This window comes from Phyllobates terribilis, unplaced genomic scaffold (assembly GCF_046119375.1).
Source record: "Phyllobates terribilis strain yellow unplaced genomic scaffold, ASM4611937v1 Scaffold_11__3_contigs__length_659146591, whole genome shotgun sequence".
NCBI classification, from domain to species: domain Eukaryota; kingdom Metazoa; phylum Chordata; class Amphibia; order Anura; family Dendrobatidae; genus Phyllobates; species Phyllobates terribilis.
The window spans coordinates 562,426,484-562,441,164 of NW_027362771.1; the positions used below are offsets into that span (position 1 = coordinate 562,426,484).

Sequence of the window (14,681 nt, forward strand, 5' to 3'; positions counted from 1 at the left end):
TGCTTTGTGGCAGTGGAGGAAGGGCAGTGGTCATTTGGAACTCACCATGGCTTAAACGAGCTCTTCCTGGAAGTGGGGATTTCTTGGTCACCTGAGTTACTTTAACTTTGCACAGTGGCAGTATCATTGCCCATGAGGTTTAACCGAAGTATGATTATTGTTAATTGAAAACTTTTCCCAATATCCCGCCATGATGTCTTGAAATACAGTCAGCATAGGCAATTTTTGTTGGTCTCTCAGGAGACTTAATTCATGGTGTGCAAATGTCAGAGTGTTAGTTCCTTCCAGTGGGGAAAGGAAATGTTGTGCCACACTGCATAGTATTGATGGTTTTTGCTTGGAGCAGGAGAGATCGAGCTGATCTACCCGCAATGGCCCAAAATGACCTCTTCCCTGAGCCCTCAGACTGCAACTGCCAGGATTCCTTGCGGCAGCGGGGGAAGGGCAGTGGTCATTTGGAACTCACCATGGCTTAAACGAGCTCTTCCTGGAAGTGGGGATTTCTTGGTGACCTGAGTTACTTTAACTTTGCGCAGTGTCAGTATCGTAGCCCATGAGGTTTAACCAAGGCGTGATTATTGCTAATTGAAAATTTTTCCCAATAGCTCGCCATGATGACTTGAAATACAGACATCATCGGCAATTTTTGTTGGTTTCTCAGGAGACTTATTCCATGGTATGCAAATGACAGAGTGTTAGCTCCTCCCAATTGGGATAGGAAATCTTGCGCCCCACAGCATCGTATTGATGATTTTCGCTTGGAACAGGAGAGAGCTAGATGATCTGCCTGCAATGTCCAAAAATGACCTCTTCCCTGAGCCCTCAGACTGCAACTCCCAGGATGTTTTGCGGCAGCGCAGGAAGGGCAGTGGTCATTTGTAACTCACCATGGCTTAAACTAGCTCTTCCTGGAAGTGGGGATTTATTGGTCACCTGTTACTTTAACTTTGCACAGTGGCAGTATTGTAGCCCATGAGGTTTAACCGAGGCGTGATTATTGCTAATTGAAAACTTTTCCCAATACCCCGCCATGATGTCTTGAAATACAGTCAGCATAGACAATTTCTGTTGGTTTCTCAGGAGACTTAATCCATGGTATGCAAATGACAGAGTGTTTGCTCCTCTCAGAGGGGAAAGGAAATCTTGTTCCGCACTGCATCGTATTGATGGTTTTCGCTTGGAGCAGGAGAGAGCGAGCTGATCTGCCCGCAATGGCCAAAAATGACCTCTTCCCTGAGCCCTCAGACTGCAACTCCCAGGATGCTTTGCGGCAGCGGAGGAAGCGCAGTGGTCATTTGGAACTCACCATGGCTTAAACGAGCTCTTCCTGGAAGTGGGGATTTCTTGGTCAGCTGAGTTACTTTAACTTTGTGCAGTGGCAGTATCGTAGCACAGGAGGTTTAACCGAGGAGTGATTATTGCTAATTGAAAACTTTTGTCAATACCCCGCCATGATGACTTGAAATACAGTCAGTATAGGCAATTTTTGTTGGTCTCTCAGGAGACTTAATCCATGGTATGCAAATGAAAGAGTGTTTGCTCCTCTCAGTGGGGAAAGGAAATCTTGTTCCGCACTACATCGTATTGATGATTTTCGCTTGGAGCAGGAGAGAGTGAGCTGATCTGCCCGCAATGGCCAAAAATGACTTCTTCCCTGAGTCCTCAGACTGCAACTGCCAGGATGCCTTACGGCAGCGGGGGAAGGGCAGTGGTCATTTGGAACTTACCATGGCTTAAACGAGCTCTTCCTGGAAGTGGGGATTTCATGGTCAGCTGAGTTACTTTAACTTTGCGCGGTGGCAGTATCGTAGCCCATGAGGTTTAACTGAGGCGTTATTATTGCTAATTGAAAACTTTTCCCAATAGCCCGCCATGATGACTTGAAATACAGTCAGCATCGGCAATTTTTGTTGGTCTCTCAGGAGACTTAATCCATGGTATGCAAATAACAGAGTGTTAGCTCCTCCCAATTGGGAAAGGAAATCTTGCGCCCCACAGCATCGTATTGATGATTTTTGCTTGGAACAGGAGAGAGCTAGATGAACTGCCTGCAATGTCCTAAAATGACCTCTTCCCTGAGCCCTCAAACTGCAACTCCCAGGATGCTTTGCGGCAGCGGAGGAAGGGCAGTGGTCATTTGGAACTCACCATGGCTTAAACGAGCTCTTCCTGGAAGCTGGGATTTCTTGGTCACCTGAGTTACTTTAACTTTGTGTAGTGGCAGTATCGTAGCCCATGAGTTTTAACCGAGGCGAGATTATTGCTAATTGAAAACTTTTTCCAATGCCCCACCATGATGACTTGAAATACTGTCAACATTGGTAATTTTTGTTGGTCTCTCAGGAGACTTAATCCATGGTATGCAAATCACAGAGTGTTAACTCCTCCCAATTGGGAAAGGAAATCTTGCACCCCACAGCATCGTATTGATGATTTTCGCTTGGAACAGGAGAGAGCTAGATCATCTGCCTGCAATGTCCAAAAATGACCTCTTCCCTGAGCCCTCAAACTGCAACTCCCAGGATGCTTTGCGGCAGCGGAGGAAGGGCAGTGGTCATTTGGAACTCACCATGGCTTAAACTAGCACTTCCTGGAAGTGGGGATTTCTTGGTCACCTGAGTAACTTTAACTTTGCGCAGTGGTAGTATCGTAGCCCATGAGATTTAACCGAGACGTGATTATTGCTAATTGAAAACTTTTCCCAATATCCCGCCATGATGACTTGAAATACAGTCAGCATCGGCAAATTTTGTTGGTCTCTCAGGAGACTTAATCCATGGTATGCAAATGACATAGTGTTAGCTCCTCCCAATTGGGAAAGGAAATCTGGCGCCCCACAGCATCATATTGATGATTTTCGCTTGGAACAGGAGAGAGCTAGATGATCTGCCTGCAATGTCCAAAAATGACCTCTTCCCTGAGCCCTCAGACTGCAACACCCAGGATGCTTTGCGGCAGCAGAGGAAGGGCAGTGGTCAATTGGAACTCACCATGGCTTAAACAAGCTCCTCCTGGAAGCTGGGATTTCTTGGTCACCTGAGTTACTTTAACTTCGTGCAGTGGCAGTATTGTAGCCTATATGGTTTAACCGAGGTGTGATTATTGGTAATTGAAAACTTTTCTCAATATCCCGCCATGATGACTTGAAATAAAGTCAGCATCGGCAATTTTTGTTGGTCTCTCAGGAGATTTATTCCATGGTGTGCATATGACAGAGTGTTAGCTACTCCCAGTGGGGAAAGGAAATCTTGCACTACACAGCATTGTATTGATGATTTTCGCTTGGAACAGGAGAGAGCTAGATGATCTGCCTGCAATGTCCAAAAATGACCTCTTCCCTGACCCCTCAGACTGCAACTACCAGGATGCTTTGCGGCAGCGGAGGAAGGGCAGTGGTCATTTGGAACAAACAATGGCTTAAACAAGCTCTTCCTGGAAGTTGGGATTTCTTGGTCTCCTGAGTTACTTTAACTTTGCGCAGTGGCAGTATCATAGCCCATGAGGTTTAACCAAGGCGTGATTATTGCGAATTGAAAACTTTTCCCAATACCCCGCCATGATGAATTGAAATACAGTCAGCATAGGCAATTTTTGTTGGTCTCTCAGAAGACTTAATCCATGGTATGCAAATGACAGAGTGTTAGCTCCTCCCAGTGGGGAAAGGAAGTCTTGCACCCCACAGCATCGTATTGATGATTTTCGCTTGGAGCAGGAGAGATCGAGCTGATCTTCCTGCAATGGCCAAAAATGACCTCTTCTCTGAGCACTCAGACTGTAACTCCCAGGATGCTTTGTGGCAGTGGAGGAAGGGCAGTGGTCATTTGGAACTCACCATGGCTTAAACGAGCTCTTCCTGGAAGTGGGGATTTCTTGGTCACCTGAGTTACTTTAACTTTGCACAGTGGCAGAATCGTTGCCCATGAGGTTTAACTGAGGTATGATTATTGCTAATTGAAAACTTTTCCCAATATCCCGTCATGATGACTAAAAATACAGTCAGCATAGGCAATTTTTGTTGGTCTCTCAGGAGACTTAATCCATGGTATGCAAATGTCAGAGTGTTAGTTCCTTCCAGTGGGGAAAAGAAATGTTGCGCCACACTGCATAGTATTGATGGTTTTTGCTTGGAGCAGGAGAGATCGAGCTGATCTACCCTCAATGGCCAAAAATTACCTCTTCCCTGAGCCCTCAGACTGCAACTGCCAGGATTCCTTGCGGCAGCGGGGGAAAGGCAGTGGTCATTTGGAACTCACCATGGCTTAAACGAGCTCTTCCTGGAAGTGGGGATTTCTTGGTGACCTGAGTTACTTTAACTTTGCGCAGTGTCAGTATCGTAGCCCATGAGGTTTAACCAAGGTGTGATTATTGCTAATTGAAAATTTTTCCCAATAGCCCGCCATGATGACTTGAAATACAGACATCATCGGCAATTTTTGTTGGTTTCTCAGGAGACTTATTCCATGGTATGCAAATGACAGTGTTAGCTCCTCCCAATTGGGAAAGGAAATCTTGCGCACCACAGCATCGTATTGATGATTTTCGCTTGGATCAGGAGAGAGCTAGATGATCTGCCTGCAACCTCCAAAAATGACCTCTTACCTGAACCCTCAGACTGCAACTCCCAGGATGCTTTGCGGCAGCGGAGGAAGGGCAGTGGTCATTTGGAACTCACCATGGCTTAAATGAGCTCTTCCTGGAAGTAGGGATTTCTTGGTCACCTGAGTTACTTTGACTTTGCGCAGTGGCAGTATTGTAGCCCATGAGATTTAACTGAGGCGTGATTATTGCTAATTGAAAACTTCTCCCAATACCCCGCCATGATGACTTGAATTACAGTCAGTATAGGCAATTTTTGTTGGTCCCTCAGGAGACTTAATCCATTGTATGCAAATGACAGATTGTTAGCTCCTCCCAGTGGGGAAAGGAAATGTGCCACACTGCATAGTATTGATGGTTTTTGCTTGGAGCAGGAGAAATCGAGCTGATCTGCCCGCAATGGCCAAAAATGACCTCTTCCCTGAGCCCTCAGACTGCAAATGCCAGGATGCCTTGCGGCAGCCGGGGAAGGGAAGTGGTCATTTGGTACTCACCATGGCTTAAACGAGCTCTTCCTGGAAGTGGGGATTTCTTGGTCACCTGAGTTACTTTAACTTTGCGCAGTGGCAGTATCGTAGCCCATGAGGTTTAACCAAGGCGTGATTATTGCTAATTGAAAATTTTTCCTAATAGCCCGCCATGATGACTTGAAATACAGACATCATCGGCAATTTTTGCTGGTTTCTCAGGAGACTTAATCCATGGTATGCAAATGACGGAGTGTTAGCTCCTCCCAATTGGGAAAGGAAATTTTGCGCCCCACAGCATCGTATTGATGATTTCGCTTGGATCAGGAGAGAGCTAGATGATCTGCCTGCAATGTCCAAAAATGACCTCTTCCCTGAGCCCTCAGACTGCAACTCCCAGGATGCCTTGTTGCAGCGGGGGAAGGGCAGTGGTCATTTGGTACTCACCATGGCTTAAACGAGCTCTTCCTGGAAGTGGTGATTTCTTGGTCACCTGAGTTACTTTAACTTTGCGCAGTGGCAGTATCGTAGCCCATGAGGTTTAACCAAGGCGTGATTATTGCTAATTGAAAATTTTTCTCAATAGCCCGCCATGATGACTTGAAATACAGACATCATCGGCAAATTTTGTTGGTCTCTCAGGAAGCTTAATCCATGGTATGCAAATGATGGAGTGTTAGCTCCTCCCAATTGGGAAAGAAAATCTTGCGCTCCACAGCATCGTATTGATTATTTTCGCTTGGAAAATAAAAAAAAAAAAAAAAAAAAAATAGATACTTACCTGGCAGGGGAGATACCATTCTCGGCCTGCAGCCCAGTGTGGGGTTTTATAGCCTTCGCTGAGTGGAGGGTTTGTAGTTTCCTTTTAAAGGAAACAACGTTTTTTGCTTTCTGTGGTCGTCGGACCGACAGTTTTTCTTTTTGACAAGATGTTTGCCAGTGGTTCAAGATTCCGTTCAGGCATCAGGAACACCGTTCGTCTGCAAGTGGACACAGGTGACCTGGAGAGAAACAACATTCTTTACATTGAACATACCATCATTGAAGAATTGGCAGGTATTTCTCTTGATCAACTTTATTGTGTGCAAGAGGCAAAGAAAACAGGCCAGTATGATGTGACCTTTATTGAGGAAGGCACTTGTTTGCTGTTTTTTGAATGCCTTCGAAAAAACTGTTCCAATTCCGTTTTAAAGAACATTTGCTTCTACCCTTTGTTTGAACTAGAGGATAAGGTGCTGTTTGTTCATGTATATAACCCCTTTACACCGGTGTCTGTAATTCAGACCTTTTTGTCAAACTATTGTGTGTATGTGAAGGGTGGCATGCAACAGACCAGTGCCTTGAACGTATTTAATGGCACGTACAAGTTCATGGTGAAGTTGAAGCCAGATTCCACATGCATTGGTGGTGTGAAGCACCCCCCAGCCAATTTTTCAGTGGCTGGTCATAGAGGGTATTTGTGGTACCAGGGCCAGCCAACCTTTTGTAGGAATTGCCATGTCTTCGGCCACCTTAAGGAGGCTTGTCCTAATCTTAAAGTTTGTAGACTCTGCAAGAAACCTGGCCATGAAGCCGGAGGTTGCCCTATGCCGAGGGCCTGTGACATGTGTGGAGATACTGGGCATGTCTACAGGAACTGCCCAGTGGCAAAAAAGAAGGCAGAGGAATTTCAGGAATAAGAGAGGCAGAGAAGAATGGCGGCTTAGCTTTCTTACCAAAAAAAGCATGAGGAGGCTAGGAGGATATTGGAGCAGGAGGCTGTGCAGGAGCAGAGTGAAAGTCTGGTTGCTGAGAAAAGTGAGGTGCAGGAGGAGGTGGAATCAATTGCAGATCCACTCAGCCCAGTAACTGATGAGTCCCTAGTAATTGATGAGTGGTCATCACCTGGGGCAAGTTCCTCTGTTGATACCGAGGAAAGAGATGGGAATTCCTTTCGTCCCTTTCGGAAAGCAGCAAAAAAGCAAAAAATTGAGACTTTGGAGTCGCCGTTTGTGGAGACAAAGAACAGGTTTAAGACGCTATTTGAGGAAGGGATGGATATTGGGTCTGGCGGCGAAACTCCTCCCGCCCCCCCCGTGACTTGTGTCCTTATCCTCCTTAGGGTTGTTGTATAAGTAGAGTGGCATGTCCTTTGTGATCGCATCATCAAATGTCCGTGTGTTTTCAAGCAGAAACAGAAGGGCTGCAATTTTGGAAGAACTTGCAGGGGCATGTGTAGATATTATATGTCTACAAGAATGTGGGTTAAATAATGAAATTAGGAAAGAGGAATGGAGACATGGACCAGCAGTGTGGTCAATGTCATCTTTAAAAAGAAATGATGGTGTGGGCATTTTGTTTAACAACAAAAATATTGAAATATGTAGTTATATGGTGATAGAGGCTGGCAGGTGTATAATGGTGGTGGTGAAAATGAAAGGGTTAAAGTTTCGCTTGATAAATGTGTATGCATCAACTAAGAGGAATGAGAGAATAGAACTGTTTGAGAAAATTAAGTTGTATCTGCCTGGGAGGGATCCGGTTGTTTGGGTGGGGGACTTTAATTGTGTGATTGATGGTGATAGTGTGGATGCTTCTGGGAATGTTCTTAAATCAATGCTCCTGGATTTTAAACTGCAAGATCTGGCAAAACAGGGTGGAGTAAACCCGCCACCTGAAACACATCATTCTGCATGTGGAAGGTATAGTTCAAGGATTGACATGTGTTTTGTATCGAAAGGTTTGGTTGGTAAGAAATTTATTCAAAATAAGGTGATGTATTCGGACCATGAGTGTGTGAAATGTGAATTGGTTTTGGATGAGAATTGTGTGAGTGGGAGAGGTATATGGAAATTAAATGTGAGTTTGTTGGAAGATAAGGGATTGTATAATATGTATGTAAGAAAATATAGAGAATGGTGTGATAAGAAAGGGGTGTTTAACAGTGTGTTGGAGTGGTGGGATTGGATTAAAAAACAAACGTGTATGTTTTTTAGGAAAGAAGGGTATAAACGGGCTGCTAGAAAGAGGAGAAAGTATGAATGGCTGAATAAGAGGTTAGTATTTCTAAAAAATTTGAAAAAAAATGGTTGAATGGTGGATGTGGAAATTGAAGAAGCAAAGAAGAAGTGCAGTGAATGTTTGATTGGAAGAGGTAAAGAATAGTGTTGAGCGAGCACTAAAATGCTCGGGTGCTCGAAGCTCGGGCCGAGCTCGCCGTGATACTCGGGTGCTCGACCCGAGCAATGAGCCCAATGTTAGTCTATGGGAGACTCGAGCATTTTTGCGGTGGCACCCCCGGCAGTCTTTTAAAAGCCTAACAAGTGCCCAAAACGATAGTGACAGTGCTCAAATGACATGGGGACAGCATGGGGATCGCCCCAGGAAGCATTTCTGACCCCCAGGTCACTGCTGTCAACAACGTGGTCAGAGGTATTAAGCCACTTTTACAGGCTCACAATAAAACGAAAGTGAAACTTTTTTCCTGTGAAATATGTTAAGGAACATCCTTTCCAGGGAAAAGACTTGTGTATAAGTTAAAATAAATGACCAAAAACAAAAATACTCCTCCACACCTTCGGCTATGTTCACAAGTAGCATTTTTTATGCGTTTTTGAACTTTTGTATTGCTTTCAACTATGACAAATTCATTCACCGGGAAATGTCATTTTAACATTTTACAACCTTATCTGGCCATGTGCTGTGTGACACATGCATAAAGTGCTGAAAAGACATGGGAACAGCATGGGGAAGACCCCTGGAAGCATCTCTGAAACCCAGGTCACTGTCTAAAAGTGTGCCCATCATAAGTGATCCTTGCCGCATCAGAAGATGCAGACTTGCAACTATCCCCATGCAAGTTTTAGTCCCAGGGCAGTGTTCAATTGTACCTCCCCCATTCCTTGCAATACAAGCGCAAGTATGCAGCCTGCCACCCACCCACCCCCAGGCTGCAATACCATACTGCTTGCTTGCTTGAACTTAAAATTGGGCCTTTTAGGCATGTGGAGGAGGAATCTGGCCACCACGTGATGGCTGTGTTGGTGGCCTGGAATCCATACTCAGTCCCCAGCCGCCCGGCGGCCGGGTGTCCATACTCAGTCCCCAGCCGCCCCGCGGCCGAGTGTCCACACGGTCCCCAGCCGCCTGGGGGCAGTTGGGTGTCCATAAACGGTCCCCAGCCGCCCCCATTTCTCCTTGGAACATCCCCCCACACACTTTTCTTAGCCCGGCCTGCTTTAGGCAGCATTGGACGAGCCCACCAGAGAACCAGACTCCTCCGGTGGGCCCTGACTTCTCCATCGGTGGAGTTGAGAGTGCCAAGGTGAGGAGCATGATGATGATGACAGAAGTTACATCTGCTATGTTTTCTTTTAATGCAAGTGTAAGTGTACTGTTATGTTCTGCTACCAGAGCTAAGGAAAGAGAGGAGATCTGTCCCTACGATAGAACTCAGCTTAATCCCTACGATGTAATAGGGGACCTGATCCTGCGATCAGACCTGCTAAAGTCCTAAGCTAGTCTGTACGGAGACCTATAGATGTGGGGAAGGAATCCCTACAAGTACTAAGGACTGGGAGGAATATGGGACACCTCCTAACAGAAATAGTAGCAGACAGACGAACAAACAAAATATATAGAACATAGAGGTCAGTAGACCAAGCAAACTAACAGAGCAAGACACAGAGCACAGGCTAGCTAGAAAGTAGATATACAATGAAGTCCAGCAAAGCCAGAAGGGCGGAGCAGGATTAAATAGGCCAACAAGGTCATGTGACCAGCAAAGGAAAAAAAACCTAAGAGCAAGGTTCTAACAGTACCCCCCCTTCTAAGAGGATCCTCCGGATCCCCTAGGACCAGGCTTATCAGGAAATCTCCTGTGAAACGCTCTGATAAGTCTGGACGCGGAAACATCATCCGACCTCACCCAAGAGTTATCCTCGGGTCCGAAACCTTTCCAGGCCACAAGATACTGCAAACTACCTCTATACAGTCTAGAGTTAAGGATGCGAGAAATTTCATATTCCCCGTCCTCCACCACCGGAGGAACAGAGGCAGAGGCGTCACAATCCGATACAACAGCTTTTTTCAACAGAGAGACATGAAATACCGGATTAATTCTCCAGGAGGTAGGAACCTCCAACCTAACAGCAGATTGGTTGACAACCTGAAGCACCTTAAAGGGCCCTACAAACTTGGGACCCAATTTCTTAGAAGGAATCCTCAACCGCAGATTCCTAGAGGACAACCAAACCATGTCACCAACAGCGAACAAAACCTCCTGTCGTTTCCTATCAAAGTAGTCCTTAGATTTTCTGCTGGCCTCCTGAAGATTACCACGCACATCAGTCCAAACTCTCTCCAAATCACCGGAAAAGTTCTCCTCCTCAGGCACGGCAGATCCCAACTTGGAGAACGACCCAAACGACGGATGTCTCCCAGAACAACAAAAAAAAGGCGAACAACCAGCAGAAGAAGATGTATGATTGTTCAGAGCAAATTCAGCAAGTGGCAGAAACTCAGACCACCCCTCTTGATTGTCTGTCACAAAACAACGCAAGAACTGCTCAACATCCTGGTTTTTCCTTTCTGTCTGGCCATTAGATTCAGGATGATATCCGGACGAGAACGATAAATGAACTCCCAACCTGTCACAAAAGGCACGCCAAAAACGAGCCACGAACTGAGGACCCCTATCAGAAACAATGTCAGTAGGAACGCCATGAAGTCTGACAATTTCCTTGACAAAGGCCTTAGCGAGAGTTTTAGCGCAGGGCAGTTTGACAAAGGGAACCAAGTGACACATCTTGCTAAAACGGTCCACGACCACCCAGATGACAGTAAAACCCTCAGAGGGGGGAAGGTCAGTTATAAAGTCCATAGCCAAATGTGTCCAAGGAGCACTGGGAACCTCCAAAGGACAAAGCAACCCCGCAGCAGGAGTATGTGAGGACTTAGATCTAGCACATATAGTACATTGACGCACCCACTTAATGACTTCCTTCTGCCATCCAGGCCACCAAAAACTGCGACCCACCAGTCTCTTGGTCTCAGAGATTCCGGGATGACCTGCCAACCGAGATTCGTGACACTCAACAAACAAATCTCTCCTAAAGGTCCCAGGCACAAACAACCTCCCATGTGGAGTGTTAGAAGGGGCATTCTCCTGTGCTTTAAGAATCTCATTTTCCAAAACGGAGTCCAAAGCAGCTATCACAACACCTTCTTGTAAAATGTTCTCCTCTTTCTCAGCAACGACTATGGGAGAAAAACTGCGAGACAAGGCATCCGCCTTAACATTCTTAGTACCAGGGATGTAAGTAACGGAGAAATTAAACCGCGAGAAAAACAGTGCCCACCTAGCCTGACGGGCATTCAGGCGCTTGGCAGCATCAAGATATATCAGATTTTTATGATCCGTAAGAACCTGAACGGGAAATTCCGCACCTTCCAAGAAGTGGCGCCAGTGTTCAAATGCGAGTTTAATAGCCAATAATTCCCGATTACCAATATCGTAATTCAGTTCAGTCTCCGAAAATTTTTTTGAAAAAAAGGCACAGGGATGTAATCCATCCCCGTTATCCTGAGACAATACTGCGCCAACCCCCACAGAGGAAGCATCAACCTCAACCAAAAACGGCCTAGTAACATCAGGCTGCATAAGGATGGGAGCAGAGGTGAACCTCTCCTTGAGATACACAAAAGCTTCAATCGCCTCAGAAGACCACTGAACCGCATCAGCACCTTTCCTGGTGAGATCGGTCAGAGGTTTGACAATACTAGAAAAATTTTTTATGAATTTTCTGTAGTAATTGGCGAAACCCAAAAACCTCTGTATCGATTTCAAACCAATAGGCCTAGGCCATTCCTGCACAGCCTGAACCTTAACCGGATCCATCTCAAAACCTTTGCTGGAGATAATGTAGCCCAAAAAACTAATTCTCTGTACAGCGAACTCACATTTCTCCAGCTTAGCAAAAAGCGAATTGTCCATTAATAACTGTAATACCTCACGCACGCTCCGCCAATGAGACTCCAGATCCGGCGAATAAATCAAAATGTCATCCAAATACACAACCACATTTTTGCCGATCAAAGGTCTAAGGATGTCATTAATCAGATTCTGAAAAAATGCAGGAGCATTAGTAAGACCAAAAGGCATAACCAGATTCTCAAAATGACCCACAGGAGTGTTAAAAGCAGTCTTCCATTCGTCACCCTCCTTCATGCGCAACAGATTGTATGCCCCCTTAAGGTCAATTTTAGAGAACCACTTGGCCCCCATTAACTGGTTAAACAGATCAGGAATCAATGGCAGTGGGTAAGGATTGCGTACAGTAATTTTGTTAATCTCACGAAAATCCAGACAAGGACGTAAACCGCCGTCCTTTTTTTTTACAACAAAAAATCCAACCGCCACAGGAGACTTAGAGGGCCTAATGTGACCGGCGGCCAAACTTGTCTGTATGTATTCCTCCAAAGCCTTCCTCTCAGGAATAGTAAGGTTAAATAAACGACTTTTAGGAAGAGTCGCTCCAGGGACAAATTCAATAGAACAATCATAGTCTCTATGGGGAGGCAAAACCTGCAATTCCTTCTCAGAAAAAACTCTCCAAAAATCCTGAATAGGAACAGGCAATTCTCCCCTATCCAAAGCTGCAATACGCCCGTTACAACACTTGTCATAACATTTATGGCTCCAGGATTTAATTTCACTGGTAGACCAATCCAGTACAGGATTGTGAAATTTTAACCAGGGCAATCCCAATATTACTGGAGAAGGCAAGTTATTCAACACTACCAAATCCAATTTCTCATGGTGAACACCATTAATAGTGAGAAGAAATTCACTGACCTTGAGAGTAATATTCTTCAAAGGGGAACCATCCACAGAAACCACAGCAATGGGGGATGATAAAGGTTCAGGTTTTAAATTGAGTCTTTCCACGAATCCCCCATCAATTACATTCAGAGTAGACCCGCAATCAACAAACACCCGAAATTCCATTAATTTTTTCTGAGCAATCGTGGAAGCAGCTAAAAATATACCCTTGGAATTTAAACAGGCAATACGGGCGTGACTGACCATTTTTTTTTCTTTCTTCATACGAAGCTCACAACCTTTAATCAAATGACCAGATTTTCCGCAATAGAAACACAAGCCTTCAGAAAATCGACGGTCTTTTTCTTGAGAGCGAGGTGCCACCGATCCAATCTCAATCGGTTCACCACTGTTAGTACACACATTCTCATAACCAGAAACTGACATAGCAGAGGATTTGCTCTCATTAACCCTTGCACGCAGTCTTCTATCCACCCGTATAGCTAATTGCATAGCCTGTTGCAAATCTTCAGGTGTAGGATAAGCAATTAGCAGGTCTTTAACCCTTTCAATGAGCCCAGAAAGAAATAGACTTTTCAGAGCAGAATCGTTCCACCCTGTTTGAGTAGACCAACGACGGAAATGAGTACAATATTTTTCCACATTACCTGATCCCTGTTTTAAACGTCTCAACTCAGTCTCAGCTGATGCGACACGGTCAGGATCATCATATAATAGTCCCAAATCAGAAAAAAAACTATCCACTGATCTGAAGCATGTATCACTAGGTTGCAAAGAAAAGGCCCACTCCTGAGGCTCTTTGCGCAAAAGTGACATTATGAACCCTACGCGCTGGGATTCATCCCCAGAGGACTTAGGTCTCAAACGAAAATACAATAAGCAAGCATTTTTAAATGAAAAAAATTCTCGGTGTTCACCAAAAAATAAATCCGGCAAACATACCTTAGGCTCCAAGAAATGTGCTCCAGGACAGTTACTCATGTGCTGACGGAGCTCGGCCACCTCCAGAGAGAGTCCCTGCAGGCGATGAACCAAATCCTGAACCGACACCATGATGGAACAGAAAAATCTTTCCTTAGAGAATTTGCTGGCTGGACTTACTGTTATGTTCTGCTACCAGAGCTAAGGAAAGAGAGGAGATCTGTCCCTACGATAGAACTCAGCTTAATCCCTACGATGTAACAGGGGACCTGATCCTGCGATCAGACCTGAGAAGTCCTAAGCTAGTCTGTACGGAGACCTATAGATGTGGGGAAGGAATCCTTACAAGTACTAAGGACTGGGAGGAATATGGGACACCTCCTAACAGAAATAGTAGCAGACAGACGAACAAACAAAATATATAGAACATAGAGGTCAGTAGACCAAGCAAACTAACAGAGCAAGACACAGAGCACAGGCTAGCTAGAAAGTAGATATACAATGAAGTCCAGCAAAGCCAGAAGGGCGGAGCAGGATTAAATAGGCCAACAAGGTCATGTGACCAGCAAAGGAAAAAAAACCTAAGAGCAAAGTTCTAACATGTGCAGCCTGCCACCCACCCACCCCCAGACTGCAATTCCATACTGCTAGCTTGCACTTGAAATGGGGCCTTTTAGTTTAGAGGAGGCTGAAGCTGGCCACTACCTCATGGTTGCTTCGGCAGCGAGGTATCCATACTTAGTCCCCAGCCGCTCCTATTTGTCCTGGTGTGCCTTATACATAAGATTAAGCGCGTATACCAAAACATTACCTGTGCCCTCCCCAGTGCATTTAGTGGGAAGGAGAGCCTATTCCGCTGTAGTGTGTGCATGCCA

At 45.3% G+C, this 14,681-nt stretch overlaps 14 non-coding genes across 14 annotated transcripts; all 14 read left to right on the forward strand.

Moving 5' to 3' along the window:
* The first annotated feature begins 103 nt into the window (after positions 1 to 103).
* Positions 104 to 244, forward strand: LOC141167713 (U4 spliceosomal RNA). Its single transcript, XR_012251505.1, has one exon. It is a non-coding gene; the product is annotated as a U4 spliceosomal RNA (small nuclear RNA).
* Positions 245 to 524: 280 nt separating this feature from the next.
* On the forward strand, positions 525 to 665 carry LOC141167656 (U4 spliceosomal RNA). Its single transcript, XR_012251449.1, has one exon. It is a non-coding gene; the product is annotated as a U4 spliceosomal RNA (small nuclear RNA).
* A 278-nt stretch (positions 666 to 943) lies between these two features.
* On the forward strand, positions 944 to 1,084 carry LOC141167748 (U4 spliceosomal RNA). Its single transcript, XR_012251539.1, has one exon. It is a non-coding gene; the product is annotated as a U4 spliceosomal RNA (small nuclear RNA).
* Positions 1,085 to 1,364: 280 nt separating this feature from the next.
* On the forward strand, positions 1,365 to 1,505 carry LOC141167867 (U4 spliceosomal RNA). The gene has a single exon (XR_012251652.1). It is a non-coding gene; the product is annotated as a U4 spliceosomal RNA (small nuclear RNA).
* Positions 1,506 to 1,785: 280 nt separating this feature from the next.
* LOC141168423 (U4 spliceosomal RNA) lies at positions 1,786 to 1,926 on the forward strand. Its single transcript, XR_012252160.1, has one exon. It is a non-coding gene; the product is annotated as a U4 spliceosomal RNA (small nuclear RNA).
* Positions 1,927 to 2,206: 280 nt separating this feature from the next.
* Positions 2,207 to 2,347, forward strand: LOC141167757 (U4 spliceosomal RNA). Its single transcript, XR_012251548.1, has one exon. It is a non-coding gene; the product is annotated as a U4 spliceosomal RNA (small nuclear RNA).
* Positions 2,348 to 2,627: 280 nt separating this feature from the next.
* LOC141167689 (U4 spliceosomal RNA) lies at positions 2,628 to 2,768 on the forward strand. The gene has a single exon (XR_012251481.1). It is a non-coding gene; the product is annotated as a U4 spliceosomal RNA (small nuclear RNA).
* Positions 2,769 to 3,048: 280 nt separating this feature from the next.
* Positions 3,049 to 3,189, forward strand: LOC141167851 (U4 spliceosomal RNA). The gene has a single exon (XR_012251638.1). It is a non-coding gene; the product is annotated as a U4 spliceosomal RNA (small nuclear RNA).
* Positions 3,190 to 3,469: 280 nt separating this feature from the next.
* Positions 3,470 to 3,610, forward strand: LOC141167703 (U4 spliceosomal RNA). Its single transcript, XR_012251496.1, has one exon. It is a non-coding gene; the product is annotated as a U4 spliceosomal RNA (small nuclear RNA).
* Positions 3,611 to 3,890: 280 nt separating this feature from the next.
* On the forward strand, positions 3,891 to 4,031 carry LOC141168510 (U4 spliceosomal RNA). Its single transcript, XR_012252244.1, has one exon. It is a non-coding gene; the product is annotated as a U4 spliceosomal RNA (small nuclear RNA).
* A 280-nt stretch (positions 4,032 to 4,311) lies between these two features.
* LOC141167725 (U4 spliceosomal RNA) lies at positions 4,312 to 4,452 on the forward strand. Its single transcript, XR_012251517.1, has one exon. It is a non-coding gene; the product is annotated as a U4 spliceosomal RNA (small nuclear RNA).
* A 278-nt stretch (positions 4,453 to 4,730) lies between these two features.
* Positions 4,731 to 4,871, forward strand: LOC141167827 (U4 spliceosomal RNA). The gene has a single exon (XR_012251615.1). It is a non-coding gene; the product is annotated as a U4 spliceosomal RNA (small nuclear RNA).
* A 277-nt stretch (positions 4,872 to 5,148) lies between these two features.
* Positions 5,149 to 5,289, forward strand: LOC141168458 (U4 spliceosomal RNA). Its single transcript, XR_012252195.1, has one exon. It is a non-coding gene; the product is annotated as a U4 spliceosomal RNA (small nuclear RNA).
* Positions 5,290 to 5,568: 279 nt separating this feature from the next.
* LOC141167803 (U4 spliceosomal RNA) lies at positions 5,569 to 5,709 on the forward strand. Its single transcript, XR_012251592.1, has one exon. It is a non-coding gene; the product is annotated as a U4 spliceosomal RNA (small nuclear RNA).
* The last annotated feature ends 8,972 nt before the right edge of the window (positions 5,710 to 14,681 follow it).